The sequence below is a fragment of the Chiloscyllium punctatum genome, chromosome 19 (genome assembly GCF_047496795.1).
Source record: "Chiloscyllium punctatum isolate Juve2018m chromosome 19, sChiPun1.3, whole genome shotgun sequence".
Lineage (NCBI taxonomy): Eukaryota > Metazoa > Chordata > Chondrichthyes > Orectolobiformes > Hemiscylliidae > Chiloscyllium > Chiloscyllium punctatum.
The window spans coordinates 88,257,072-88,272,787 of NC_092757.1; the positions used below are offsets into that span (position 1 = coordinate 88,257,072).

The window sequence follows — 15,716 nt, forward strand, 5'->3', positions numbered from 1 at the left end:
GTAATTGCAGCCTGCTTGAAGATATCACAAGGATCACTGTGGATGGAGAAGCCCATTCACAGTATCTTAACTCAAATATGAAGAAGGTCTTTATGATTATTTTTTAATTAATTCCAGAGATTGTGCTTCCTTCCCTTACTAATACTCCAAGTATTAGTCATTCTGTGTGTGCAACAATGAAATTGAGACATTACAGAAGGAAGCCATTCAGCTTATTTAGCATATTCTACCTCTTTGAGAGAGTTTCCACTCTGCCTCATCTTTAACGTGAGTGATGCCAGTGGAGTTAAAATGTTTCATTGAATGTGAATTAAGGCACTGATGATCAGACACAATCATATTGAAGAGCAGAACAGGCTTAAGGTGTCATGTGGCCTGTTCTTCCTTCTTTGCATCAGAAATGTTTTAATGCTTTGAAAGGCTGGTTCAGAATCAGTAGCCGCAGGCTATTTCCGATTCTTGAGTTAAAGGTTATCTAAGATTACAAAGTGATTTTGATCAGTTGGGTTAACATGCTGAAGAATAGCAGATGAAGTTTAATTTGGATAAATGCGAATATTGCATTTCGGTAAAACAAATAAAAACAAGACTTGTACAATTAAAAGCAGGTTTTGGGGTAATGTAGAACAGAGAGACCTCAGGGTTCAGGTACACAGTTCTTCGAAGTTTGCATCGCATGTAGACAGGGTGGCTAAGAAGGCATTTAGCATGCTTGCCTTCATTGCTCAGATCTTTGAGTGAAGGAGTTGGAATGTCATGTTGAGGTTAAACAGGACATTGGTGAGGCCTCTTCTGGAATACTGTGTCCAGTTCTGGTCTCCTTGTTACAGGAATGATTTTATTAAGCTGGTGATGGTTCAGAAGAGATTTATCAGTATCTTGCTGGGAATGGAAGATTTGAGTTATAAAGAGAGGCTGGATAGGCTGGAACTTTTTTCACTGGAGCAAAGGAGGTGACTGATAGAGGTTTATAAAATAATGAGGGGTATGGATAAGGTGAATGGCAAGTGTATTTTCCCTGGGGTGGGAGATTTCAAGATTAGGCAGCATAATTTATGGTGAGAGGGGAATGATTTTTAAAAAGACATGAGGGGCAGTTCTTTTACAGAGAGCACGATTCATGTGTGGAATGAACTGCCAAAGGAAGTGGTGGATGCGGACACAGTTATAGTGTTTAAAAGATATTTACTTAAGTACATGAATAAGAAATGTTTGGAGGGATATGAGCCACGCCCAGACAGGTGGGACTAGTTTAGTTTGGGATAATGGTCAGCATGGACTTGTTGGACCGAGGGGTCTGTTTCCATGTTGTATGCCACTATGACTGTGGTGTTTCTGTATCGTGATCTTGTCCAAGTATTTGTCCAGTTCCTTTTCCAAAGTTAAAAATCACACGACACCAGGTTATAGTTCAACAGGTTTGTTTGGAAGTACTAGCTTTCAGAGTGCTGCACCTTCATGAAATAGCTGTACAGCAGGACCATAAGACACAGAATTTATGGCAAAAGATTACAATGTCACACAACTGAAATGATATATTGAACAAACTTAGGTTTCTGTTAAGTTTTTCATCTTTTAGAATGGATTGCAGGTTCCAGTTCATTAATGTGTAAATCCCAGAACTTCTTTTATGTCACATTCTTGAGACAACTTAAGGTTTTGAAAAAAAAGGTGACATCTCAGCTCAGACAATGCATTAAAGGTGAGAGGTTAGAGTCTGTCTGTATCCCAGTCTTGAGTCAGACTGGTTCCACTTCCAAAATGGAATTTATAAAATATTACATGACTAAACTGCCTGCATTGACTGCCTGCAGATTGTACACTTTTTGAGCAAAATAGCATGTATCTGCAAATATAATTTTGTAAATGCAAATTCACCCTATAGACTTATCTTTACGTATGCGTGCATGGGACACAGAGCATGTTCAATCCATCTTTAAGTTGCATGACAATGTAATCTTTTGCTATAAACTCTGTGTCTTATGGTCCTGCTCCACAGCTACATGATGAAGGAGCAGCGCTCCAAAAGCTAGTGCTTCCAAATAAACCTGTTGGACTGTTAGCTGGTTTTGTGTGATTTTTAACTTTGTCCACCCCAGTCCAACACTAGCTCCTCCACATCATGACCTTTTCTCAAAGATTATTATTGACTAAGATAGGATAAATAGACAAAGTATTTTCCCTGGGATCAGGGAGTCCAGAACTAGAGGGCATAGGTTTAGGGTGAGGGGGGAAAGATATAAAAGAGACCTAAGGGGCAATTTTTTCACGCAGAGGGTGGTGCAACTCTATGATTCTGAATCAGTAATGTCACATTATACTGGTTTGTATTCTTGAATGGTTTTCAGCCTTCAGGAAGAGAGACTGCAGATTGTTGTGGTACAGAGGAATCTGGGTATCCTTGTAATAAAGCCTATAAGGTATAGGAGCAGAGTCAGGCCATTCAATCATAGATGATATGTTTCTCAACCCCATTCTCCTGGCTTCTCCCTTTTACCCTTAGTCCTCTGACTAATCAAGAACTTATCTATATCAGTCTTAAATATACTCAATGACGTGACCTCCACAGCCTTCTGCAGCAATGAGTTCCATAGATTCCTCACCCTCTGGCTGAAAAAATTCCTCCTCATCTCAATCACAAAAAGTCAGCATGCTGATGTAGCAAGTAATGAGGAAAGGTGCATGCAATGTTGGCCTTTATTGTGAGAAGAAACAAAAGCCTTCCCATGACTGTACAGGACATTGATGAGAGTGCATACAGAGTACTGTGCAACTAAACATGCATAACCCAGGAGAAAAATCACCAGGTCATGAAAGACTGTATTTTTGCATGTTCTTTGAGCACTTCATTACTATATTTATAATAGCATCGGACATGGAAATGTAAAGATGGTTTGACTGACAGTCAGTGATAGTCCAATCTAGTGATGGTGAGTTTGTTTTACTTTCAGATTGATTGGTTTCATGCAGATGTAAATGGTGGACAGCCAAAGGCAGGTGGGCAAGTGTTTTGACAGGAGGTCATTTGACAATATTCCTGAGCAGGGAAAAAAACAGTAAACAATGTTAATGACACAAACTAGTCTGGTTCACCTTGTTATACATTACCTCCAAAATGGTGCTGCAGCATGATACCTACATTCAGTGGCAATAGGGCTAGACAATGGGACTAAGCTGAGTGGCTCTTTCAGGCCGTCATTCCTGATGAAGGGCGTTTGCCTGAAACTTTGATTTTCCTGCTCCTCGGGTGCTACCTGACCTGCAGTGCTTTTCCAGCACCACTCTAACCCTGGCTCTTTCAGGAGCCAGTATAGACATAATGGGCCGATTCTACGTCTAAGTGTTACTGCTTTATCATTCCCGGAATTGTGTAACCAGATTTATAATTGTGTGAGGTCAGAGTCAGGCTGAGCTGTAAGGACTGTCACAGTTGAATAGCTGTAACTGAGGGCCTTGGTTAGGTGCATGTTGTCACGTGAATGAATGAGACGTGACCAAGTATGAGCAAGTGAGTAAGTAGCGAATAAGTGAGTGGTCAGTGAGTGAGAAAGAGGAGTTGGGAAAGGGTGCACACCAGAATTGGTTGTCACTCTGTGAAGAAAGGAAGTAGCTGGGAATATTAACAAGACATAATTAAAATTCCTTTGTCTGTAAGGAATTTAAGCAGCCAAACCTCTCGAGGCAGCATTACAGAGCTCACTTCTCTCAGAGTCAGCTGTCAATGATAATCAAAGGCCGCCCTTCTCAGGGTTTTCCCACACACAGTCAGAAAGCAGGTACTTACACACAGTCACTGCAGTTCTTGGGTCTAGCATGAGGAAAGGGAAAGGGTTGCCTTTCAGACTGGAGGTCTGTGACCAGCGGTGTGCCATAAGGATTGGTGCTGAGTTGACTTGTTTTGTCATTTATATAAATGATTTGGATGTGAATATAGGAGGTATGGTTAGTAAGTTGGAATTGGTTAGTAAGTGGACAGCGAAGGTTACCTCAAAGTACATCTTGATCAGATGGGCCAATGGGCTGAGGGGTGACAGATGGAGTTTAATTGAGATAAATGTGAGATGCTGCATTTTAAAAAAGCAAATCAGGGCAGGGCTTATACATGTAATGAGAAGGCCCTGGGGAGTGTTGCTGAACAGAGACTTTGGTGTACAGAATCATAGTTCCTTGAAAGTGGAGTTGCAGGTAGATGGGATAGTGAAAAGGCATTTGGTATGCTTGCCTTTATTGGTCAGTGAATTGAATATAGGAGTTGGAAGGTCATGTTGTGGCTGTACACAACATTGGTTAGACTACTCTTAGAATACTGTGTGCAATTCTAGTCTCCCTGCTACAAGAAGGATTCTTTTTAAGATTCCCTACAGTATGGAAACAGGCCCTTCGGTCCAACAAGTCCACACCGACCCTCCCAAGAGTAGCCCACCCAGACCCATTCCTCTACCTTACATTTACCCCTGACTAATGTATCTAACACTACGGGCAATTTCGCATGATCAGTTCACCTGAACTGCACATCTTTGGATTGTGGGAGGAAACCGGAGCACCCGGAGGAAACCCACACACACATGAGGAGAATGTGCAAACTACACAGTCACCTGAGGTGGGAATCGAACCTGGGTCCCTGGCGCTGTGAGGCAACAGTGCTAACCACTGAGCCACCATGCCGCCCATGTTGCAAAACTTGAAAGGGTTCAGAAAAAATTTACAAGGATGTTACCAGGGTTGAAGGGTTTGAGCTATAAGGAGAGGCTGAATAGGTTGGGGCTATTTTCCCTGGAGTGTCAGAGGCTGAGGGGTGACCTTATAGCATTTTATAAAATTATGAGGCGCATGGATAGGGCAAATAGACAAGGCATTTTCCCGGATTGGGGAATCCAAAATTAGAGGGCATAGATTTAAGGTGAGAGGGGGAATATTTAAATGGGATCTAAAGGGCAACTTTTTCACACAGAGGGTGATATGTATTGAGCGGCCAGAGGAAGTGGTGGAGACTGGAACAATTACAACATTTAAAAGACATCTGGATGGGTATGTGAATTGGAGGGGTTTAGAGGGATATGGCCCAAATACTGGCAAATGGGATTGGATTCATTTAGGATATCTGGTTGGCATGGACACGTTGAACCAAAGGGTCTGTTTCTGTGCTGTACAACTCTGGTGATTAACACATACTTTCCAATAAAAACTTCCACTCCATGTCCCATTTCTCTCACCCAGCCCAGTATTTACTGAGGAACAGTTTACTTTCCAAAACCAGGAGATGTGAGACATGTTTGTGTGTGTGTGTGTATATCTGTGCATGTATATGTTTATGTAAGTTTGTATCTGTGTGTCTGTATGTATATGTACGAGAGTGTGTGTAAATCTGTCCGAGTATATGTTTATGTGTATGTATATTCATGCAAGTACATGTTTATGTGTATATGTATCTGCTCATGTGTATGTTAATGTGTCTGTGTTAGACAGATTCCTGACTGATGGTGTCCATCGCTTGTGACCAGCTCAGAGGATGAGGAGAGGACAGGGCAGGAGACAGAAAAGTAGGAAAACTGCAAACAAAAGGGGAATGAGTACTTGATTATTTCTCCTGTAGTTTTAGGGACAAATGAAAAGGAGTAGAGATCCTAAGCTGGAAATTCCCATCATGCTGCTCAAAATCTAAGTGTCAGTATGGCTCAGTAGGTAGTGCTCTCACCTCTGATTCAGGAGGGTAAGTCACTCAGACCCCATGCTTAGACCAGAACACAAGATCCAGACAAAAGCTTCAGTGCATGAGTGCTACATAGCTGAAGGAGACAATAAGCTGAGAACCTGTTTGTTGAACCCCTCAAGGGGCAGTTAAAGACAGCATGATTTTGAAGAATGATTCTCCTCAGCATCCTGGTTAATTTTAATCCCTCAATCGACTTTACAGATTATCTGATCACGATCTCTTTGTTGCTTATGCAATTTTACTGTACACAAACTGGTTGCCATAAGTCTCTATTACAATAGCGATGGCTACACTTCAGAAGATTTGGACCATCCTGAAGTTGCAAAAAGCTTTATGTAAAAGACCAGTCTTTTTCGTTTAACAGTCGTTTACCAGAGAGTGGCAGTAAGGGTTACCGGACTGGAATTTAAACTGGAGTACTGAGCGTTTGCTACTCCACCCCCAACAGGTGCTCAATAAAATTTCCATACAGCATAAATAATTACTGGAAGGCCGTGTGGAAAAGATCCCTCTGTCTCGGCCAGGCTGCAGTGTGCAGTATTACTCATCAATCATTCACAGTGGGGTAGGGGGCCTGAGAACACATAGCTGACTCAGCAAGCAGTGACGAGCAATCATGCAGAAATCTATCCCTCCCTCTCAGCAGCAGGCTGTGTCATATCAGTGACTCAGTACAGTACCTATCATGTATCTTTCCGAGTGACTAGTAAACTCAGTCCAGGTCCCTTTATTCTGTGCAGTCAACGTCAAACACTTCACTTCTCCTCAGCTGACTCTCATGAACATGTTATTGTTTGCAAGGGGTTTTCAAACTAATATCTTAAAAAAATGGGTTCAACTTTTCATTTTCAACCTGTTTTGCTAGCACGTTGTCAAGCTCAAGGCACATGTCAGGAGTGTGATGGAGTACTCTCCACTTGCCTGGATAGGTACAGCTCCAACAGCATTCAAGAAATTTGACACCATCCAGGACAAAGCAGCCCGCTTGATTGGCACCACATCCACAGCATCCACTCCCTTCATCACTGACACTCAGTAGCAGTAGTGTGTACTGACTGCAAGATGCACTGTAGAAATTTGCCAAAGATCCTTAGACAGCACCTTCCAAATCCACAATACTTCCAATAAAAAGAACAAGGGCAACAGATACATGGGAACACCACCAACTACAAGTTCCCCTCCAAGTCATTCACCATTCTGACTTGGAGATATATCATTGTTCCTTAAGTGTCACTGGGTCAAAATTCTGGAACTCCCTCCCTAACAGCATTGTGGGTCTACCTAAAGCATAAGGATTGCAATGGTTCAAGAAGGCACTTCACTACCAGCTTCTCAAGGGGTGATCAGAGATGGCTAATAAACCCTGATCTTGCCAACGATGGATACAGCTCATGAATTAATATTTAGAACTTAATTCCAAGCTGATCGAATACCCTAATGTTTTTCAGTTCCATGATGGTTTGCTGGTTGATGTAAGAGACTGGGCCCAGTGGTGCTGAACGGACAGCTCTTTCAGTACTATCTCCCACTCTGTTATGACTGTGTGAAACCAGATTCTGACCATTCTTGATCATAAACTGAGCTTTCTCCTATTCTGCCCATATTACCCAGCATTTCCAACTGAAATGTTCTCAGCAGGTGAGACACCTATCAATCTGTGAGTAGTTTGAGCATTTTGTATCAATCTGGATGCAAGCCAGTTGTTGAAACAATACTCAAGGCCCCTTTTTTTGCGGATAGAGTTTATTGACTACTCAGTCTTACAATTCTTTCCACCACCCTGGTGCTACAAGTGGTCCCAACACAAGATTTTTTTAAAGTCACGAGTAACCTTGTAATCAACCTGTTCAGAGATTTTATTATTCACCTCTGGAGCTGGTGGGACTTGAACTCAGACCTCCTGGCTCAGAAATCGGGACACTACCACTGCACCAAAAGAATATTTCCAGTTCCTACATAATAAATTGGCACATGCCATTTCATCTTAACCTTAAATAAAGACATTAACAATCTCAACAATATGACTAACTAGACACTGGCATCTTGCTGGTGGTGTCATACATCACTGAGAGAGGGCAGTGAATAGTGTCCCTGACTGATCTAGGAGGCACACATTCAAGTCCCACCTGCTCCAGTTGTGTCAATAACAGATCAATTTGAAAATCTCAACATCACACAGACAGTTCCACTTTCTCTGGAAACCTGCTGTTTTCCAGAGTTACCAATAGTGATGGTTGCAGCTCAGATTGTTTTTCTGTCAGATAGTTGACCACAAAATTCTCCCACTATCACCATTTGCCATTGGCATGTATTTAAAGAGTTTACAAATAGCCAAGTTAGCTGTGTTATGAATGTAACTTGCTCAGCCATCCTACAGACTGCACCACAAAACTTCCTCTAGATATTTTATACATCCCTTTAATTGCTTAGACCAAGGAGTCGATTCTGAGCTCATTATTTCAGTCTGTCCCTTCATATTTCTTACGTTCTATTCCAAAGATTGGCTTCAGATTTCTCAAAAGACTGTAAATGAGACTGATTGCCATCTCATGTCTCCTCATGATTAAGCCAGCAGGAGGCATATGCAACAGACGAATTATAAAATGATCAGAGTGTGCAGCAAGGTTCATTCAGGTGTGTAACGTGATCTGCACAGGCCAAGTTAGCATAACTTGTACAGGTATGTAATATGGTGTGTATTGGCATGTAACACAGACTGTACATGTGTATAACGTAATCTGTACAGGTGTTTAACATGACCTGTACAACTGTAACATGGTTTGTATATGTGTAACATGGTTTGAGCTTTTATTTCACAAAATGAATACATACCATGTTGCAATGTTTGAGTTTTTGACAACAAAATGGGGTCTGTGGTAAGGAGGGGTTGTACTGCAAGGTTTGTGAAAAAATCTCCCTCCGCTGACTTTGACGGAGCGTGATCCTGGGCAGAAAAGATTGTCCAGTGGGAAGAGACTTGGATTGGTGCTTTCTGAGTCTCCAACAATGAGCAGAGATCTCAGAATTCTTCAGAGGATGGATAGCCTCAATGGCTGGGACATCTGGAACATGGTTTAGCCACTGAGAGGAGAAATTCCTTCACTCACAGGTTTATCTATCTGTGGAATTCTCTGGAGTACTCAGTGTGTCTAAGACTGAAATTAATCATTTTTTTGGGACTAGGGAACTGAAATGATATGACATGAGTGAGGGAGGTGATGTTGAAATTGAAAATCAGCTGTGATATTGTTGAATGGTAGAGCAGGCGCAAGGGGACGAATGGCCTCTCCAGCTCCTATTTGTTAAGTTGTCCTGAGGAAGATTTCCCTCCTGTATGATGTTGGTGCAGAGTGAGGGGCTGTCCCCATCAGATGGAAGCTCCTTGGCCAACCCCATCACCCCAAAGCAGTCACCCCAGGTTCCTTCTGTGTTCAACCAGCTAATCTTGGATATCTAAGCCCATAAGAAATAGGGACAGGAAGAGGCCATTCAGCTCCTTGAGCCTGCTGTACCATTCAACAGGATCAAGGCTGACCTGACATTCCTCATGTTCACTTTCCTGTCTTTTCTCCGTAACCCTTCATTCCCCAACAGATCAAAAATTTATTTATCTCTTGTCCCCACAAGTCTCTGTGGCAAGAAGTTCCAAAGACACTGAACCCTCCAAGAGAAGTAATTCCTCCTCATCTCAGTCTTACACTGGTGCTCCTTTATTCTGAGACTGTCCCATTCTCTTTGAAACTTACCCTCTGAAGCCCTTTATGAATCTTATATGTTTCAATGGGATCACTTCTCATTCTTCTAAACTCCAGTGAGTAGAGTCTCAACTGGTTTAGCTATTGCTCATAAGATAATACCTCCATACCCAGGATCATCCTAGTCAACTTTCCTGAAAGACCTCCAATGAAATGATATCTTTCCTAAATAAGGAACCAGAACAAGAAAACTTTCTGATTCAGTATATGGATGTACCTACTAGAGAATATGCAAAATGTGACCTATTCTTGAGAAATAAGGCAGGGCAAGTGACTGATGTCAGTGGGGGAGCATTTTAGGACCAGCAATCATAATTCTTAAAATAGTGATGGAAAAGGATAGACTGGATCTAAAAGTTGAAGTTCTAAATTGGAGGAGGGCTTATTTTGATGATATTAGGCAAGAACTTTCAAAAGCTGATTGGGGGCGGATGTTCGCAGGTAAAGGGACGGCTGGGAAATGTGAAGCCTTCAGAAATGAGATAACAGGAGTCCAGAGAAAGTATATTCCTGTTAGGGTGAAAGGAAAGGCTGGTAGGTATAGAGAATGCTGGATGACTAGAGAAACTGAGGTTTTGGTTAAGAAAAGGAAGCATATGTCAAGTATAGACAAGAGAGATCGATTGAATCCTTAGAAGAGGATGTGGGCGGCACGGTGGCACAGTGGTTAGCACTGCTGCCTCACAGCGCCTGAGACCCGGGTTCAATTCCCGCCTCAGGCGACTGACTGTGTGGAGTTTGCACATTCTCCCCGTGTCTGCGTGGGTTTCCTCCGGGTGCTCCGGTTTCCTCCCACAGTCCAAAGATGTGCAGGCCAGGTGAATTGGCCATGCTAAATTGCCCATAGTGTTAGGTAAGGGGTAAATGTAGATGTAGGGGTATGGGTGGGTTACGCTTCGGCGGGGCAGTGTGGACTTGTTGGGCCGAAGGGCCTGTTTCCACACTGTAAGTAATCTAATCTAATCTAATCTAATCTAAAGAGTATAAAGGCAATAGGAGTATACTTAAGAGGGAAATCAGTAGGGCAAAAACGGGATATGAGATAACTTTGGCAAATAGGGTTCAGGAGAATCCAAAGGGTTTTTATAAATACTTTAAGGACAAAAGGGTAACTAGGGAGAGAATAGGGCCCCTCAAAGATCAGCAAGGCGGCCTTTATGTGGAAGCGCAGGAGATTGAAGAGATACTAAATGGGTATCTTACATCAGTGTTTACTGTGGAGAAGGACATGGAAGGTATGGAATGTGGGGAAATAGATGGTGACATCTTGAAAAATGTCCATATTATAGAGGTGCTGGATGTCTTGAAACGCATAATAGTGGATAAATCCCCAGGACCTGATTAGGTGTACCCTAAAACTCTGTGGGAAGCTAGGGAAGTGACTGCTGGGCACCTTGCTGAGATATTTGTATCATCGATAGTCACAGGTGAAGTGCCGGAAAGACTGGAGGTTGGCTAACGTGGTGCCATTATTTAAGAAAGATGGTAAGGAAAAGCCAGGGAACTACAGACCGGTGAGCCTGACATTGGTGGTAGGCATGTTGTTGGAGGGTATCCTGAGGGACAGAATGTACATGTATTTGGAAAGGGAATGACTGATTAGGGACAGTCAACATGGTGTTGTGCGTGGGAAATCATGTCTCACAAACATGATTGAGGTTTTTGAAGAAGTAACAAAGATGGGTCCAGACTGGTAGACATGATCTATATGGACTTCATGAGAACATTAGACAAGGTTCCTCATGGGAGACTGGTTAGCATGGTTAGATCTCATGGAATACAGGGTGAACCAGCCATTTGGAAACAGAAATGGCTCGAAGGTAGAAGACAGAGGGTGGTAGTGGAGGGTTGCTTTTCAGACTGGAGGCCTGTGACCAGTGGAGTACCACAAGGATTGGTGCTGGGTCCGCTACTTCTTGTCATTTATATAAATGATTTGGATGTGAACATAGGAGGTATAGTTAGTAAGTTTGCAGATGAAACCAAAATTGGAGGTGTAGTGGACAGCGAAGAAGGTTACCTCAGACTACAGTGGGATCTTGATCAGATGGGCCAATGGGCTGAGGAGTGGCGGATGGAGTTTAATTTAGATAAATGCGAGGTGCTGCATTTTGGAAAAACAAATCAGAGCAGGACTTATACACTTAATGGTAAGGTCCTGGGCAGTGTTGCTGAACGAAGAGACCTTGGAGTGCAGGTTCATAGCTCCTTGAAAGTAGAGTTGCAGGTAGATAAGATAGTGAAGAAGGTGTTTGGTATACTTTCCTTTAATGGTTGGAGCATTGAGTATAGGAGTTGGGAGGTCACACTGTGGCTATACAGGAAGTTGGTTAGGCCACTTTTGGAATATTGTGTGCAATTCTGGTCTCCTTTCTATCTTGTGAAACTTGAAAGGTTTCAGAAGAGATTTACAAGGATGTTGCCAGGGTTGGAGGATTTGAGCTATATGGAGAGGCTGAATAGGCTGGGGCTGTTTTCCCTGGAGCATCGGAGGCTGAGGGGTGACCTTATAGAGGTTTTTTAAATCATGAGGGGCATGGATAGGATAAATCAGCAAGGTATTTTCCCTGGGGTTGGGGAGTCCAGAACTAGAGGGCATAGGTTTAGGGTGAGAGAGGAAAGATAGAAAAGGGACCTAAGGGGCAACCTTTTCTTGCAGAGGGTGGTGTGTGTATGGAATGAGCTGCCAGAGGAAGTGGTGGAGGCTGGTACAATTACAACAGTTAAAAGGCATCTGGATGAGTATATGAATAGGGTTTTGATGGATATGGGCCAAGTGCTGACAAATGGGACTAGATTAGCTTCGGATATCTGGTCGGCATGGACAAGTTGGACTGAAGGGTCTGTTTCCATGCTATATGTCTCTATGACTCTATAATGGCTCATAGTACTCCAGATGTGATCTCACCAGCTCCTTGTACAGTTGCAGTAAGACTTCCCTACTCTTCCACTCTAACCTCCTTGAAATAAGGGCCAACATTCCATCAGACTTCCTGATTACCTGCTGCACCTGTGTGTTAGCTTTCTGGGTTTCGTGCACAAGTACCACCAAATCCCTTTGTATAGCAGATTACTGTAGTTTTTCTCCATTTAAATAATGTACCCTGAACAATAAGTGGAACGGCACAGAGAGAAGTTTTTAGAGCATCTCTACCTGAAATGAGGACACACCGGTACTGCATTAGATTTGCAATCACAGAGACTGACCTCAGTAGAAATGCAGTCATCTGTCACTGTCTCCTGTTCCAGTCGCCCCCAGACTCAAACTGTCTGTAATAAAGGACATCATCTCTACTGCAGCGTTTCATTGTGATCTTGCCTCCTTTCAAACCTCTCACTCTATTTTAACCTCATTTACAGCAAGCACTGAGCAATTTACCGCATTCGTGTAATTCTCAAAGCGCGGCTTTGCCCTTGAGAAGATCACACAATTGGCATTAATAACTCAAGGAGCATTTCTAATTTCATCCCACACAATCAGCAAAAGCCAACTGATGAACAGTTGCCTGGCAACATGGTTTCAGACTGTTTGACCTGGCTTTGAGATTGTTATTGGCGTTCTGCAACTCTCACCCATCAGCTATTGGATCAGTCAGACTTTGCCCCTGACCTAGCAGAGGCCGGTGCTTGCTGTCCCCCCATCCAGTATGAGAAAGTACGGGTCTGACCGACACTAAATACTGGCACATGTCCACACAGCAGCACATCTCCTCTTGTTTAGGCGTGGTTAAGACATAATTGCAGGCTACAATCTTGTAAGTCCCCAGTTTACAGAATCATTGAATTATTATGGAGCTGAAGGAGGCCATTCATCCCCTCATGCCTGCAACAGCTCTGTTATCTAATGCCACACTCTTGCCTTTACCCCATATCTCCATTTCTATCCAAAAAAAAATCCAACACCCCCTTGAATGCCTCCATTGAACCTGTGTCCACTACATTTCCAGGCAGTGTATTCCATACTGTAACTGCTAAAGTTTTTTTCTCACATCACCTGTGTTTTATTTGCAGATCTCTTTAAATCCATTACCTCTTGTTCTTCTTTCTTTTAAAAGCAGGAACAGTTTCTCCCTATTCTGGCAGTTCACTCATGATTTTGAAAACCTCTATCAGCTCTCATCTCAGCCACATTCTCTCCAAGGAGAACTCTCCCAAATTCTTCATTCTTGTAAATCGCCTCTGCACTATGTCCCATGAATTCACACCTTTCCTGTCATGATTCTGCACTGGCCACCCAGTGGATTCAACTCAGTAGCTCCAGCCTCAGATTAGACATAGTCCTGCTGACTTTAAGCATGTTACAATGTGGAGGAAATGAGGCCAATAAGGATTCCCATAGTAGCAGCGAGGGAGAGGAGAACAGGCCAGCAGTGAATCACCCACTCGTGTATGAGGAGATATTTCTCAGGTTCTCAGGCTTAGGTCCTAGCCTGAACTTGCTAATTCCACCCTTAATAACATTGCATCTTGTTTATTGTTATAAACCATCACACAGAACGCACAGGACAGAAACAGGCCATTCTTCCTGATTGATCCATGCTTGAAAGGGTTCAGAAAAGATTTACAAGGATGTTGCCAAGGGTTGGAGGGTTTGAGCTATAATGAAAGGCTGAATAGGTTGGGGCTATTTTCCCTGGAGCTTCGGAGGCTAAGGGGTGACCTTATAGAGGTTTATAAAGTCAGGAGAGTCATGGAAATGGTCATTAGCCAAAGTCTTCTCCCTGGACTGGGGAGTCCAAAACAAGAGGGTGTAGGTTTAAGGTGAGAGGGGAAAGATTTAAAAGTGACCTAAGGGGCAACTTTTTCACATAGAGGATGCTGCATGTATGGAATGAGCTGCCAGAGGAGGTAGTGGTACAGTTACAACATTTAAAAGACATCTGGATGGGTATATGAATAGGAGGGGTCCAGAGGTATATGGGCCAAATTCTGGCAAATGGGACTAGATTAATTTAGGATATCTGGTCAGCATGGAAGAGTTTGACTGAAGGGTCTGTTTCTCTGCTGTACAACTCTATGACTGGTATCAAGCTTCCCATGTTGTTTTATCTAACTTTATCAGGACATCTTCCTATTCTTCACCCTCCCCAACACCAGTCACCTTCACCACCTTGTATGATATTGAGACCCACATACAGAAATAAATGTACAGTATATTCTGGGACCATACCGTAGATGCATCATATGGTGAAAAATGGGTGCTCATTGCCCCCTACTCTAGGACAATTAGGAATGGGCAATAATTAATACCCAGAGATGTCCATGAATGAATTAAAAACAAATAAAATAGTAGTTAGACCCCTATATTGAGACCTGTGTCAGCTCTGGGCACTATACCTCAGCAAAGTAATGTCAGCCTTGACAGTGCAGATTCACCAGAACCAATCCAGAGCTGAAGGTTAAATGTCAAGGGCAGACTGCATACAGTCGACTCGAATTCTGTTGAATTTAGAAGGTTGATGGGTGATATAATTGAAGGGTTTAATGTGATTGAAGGAGTTTGTCAAATTGATGGAGAGAAACTATTTCCTCTCGTGGCCCAGAACATGTGGGGCATCAACATTCAAGCAAGGCCATTCAGGACTGATGTGCCAAAGCATTTCCTAACCCAAAAGGGGCCTGGAAACCCAGAGCTTCCCACTCACAGCAAACAGTGTTTTAGGTTGGTGTGGGGGTAGGGAAAGAGAGGGTTAAGGGTTAATTTAAATATTTCAAAGTGAGATTGCTTGATTTTTGTCAGACACAGGGTGTTAGGGGTTATGGAACCAAGATGAAGTTAAGATAGACATTAGCTATGCTCCAACTGAATGGTAGAAGTAGCTCAGAGGTTGAATGATCTCTACCTATCTATCTGTAGGTTAGGAATGTTTGGGGAGGGGGGTGATGCATGTGATTGGCACAGGGTTGATGTCAGGTTGGGGATTCCGATTGGTCTCAGTGCAGGTTACGTTGGCTCGGTGGTTGGGTTTGTGATTTACTGTCCCCTACCGGAGACCTGAAACAGACTACAGATGCTTTCCATGGCCAAATAGCCATCAGCACTCCATGGCTCAGACCCTTCTGAAGAATTGGCAAAATCCACTGGAACATACCTATAGAATCTTGGATGGATACAGCACAGAAACACACTCCAAGAAGAGGTTCTGGGGAAGGAGGAAGGGGATATCATTTTAACAAACTGCAACTGTGAGAAACAGAAGATCAAAGAATCAACCACCTACTTCCCACAGTTTCACAGAGAGAGTGGA

The 15,716-nt window shown here is 42.9% G+C and overlaps 1 protein-coding gene across 2 annotated transcripts in view; it reads right to left on the minus strand.

Moving 5' to 3' along the window:
* ppm1e (protein phosphatase, Mg2+/Mn2+ dependent, 1E) overlaps positions 1 to 15,716 on the minus strand; it is a 126,562-nt gene that overhangs the window by 13,743 nt on the left and 97,103 nt on the right. The gene's annotated exons all lie outside the window — the stretch shown is intronic.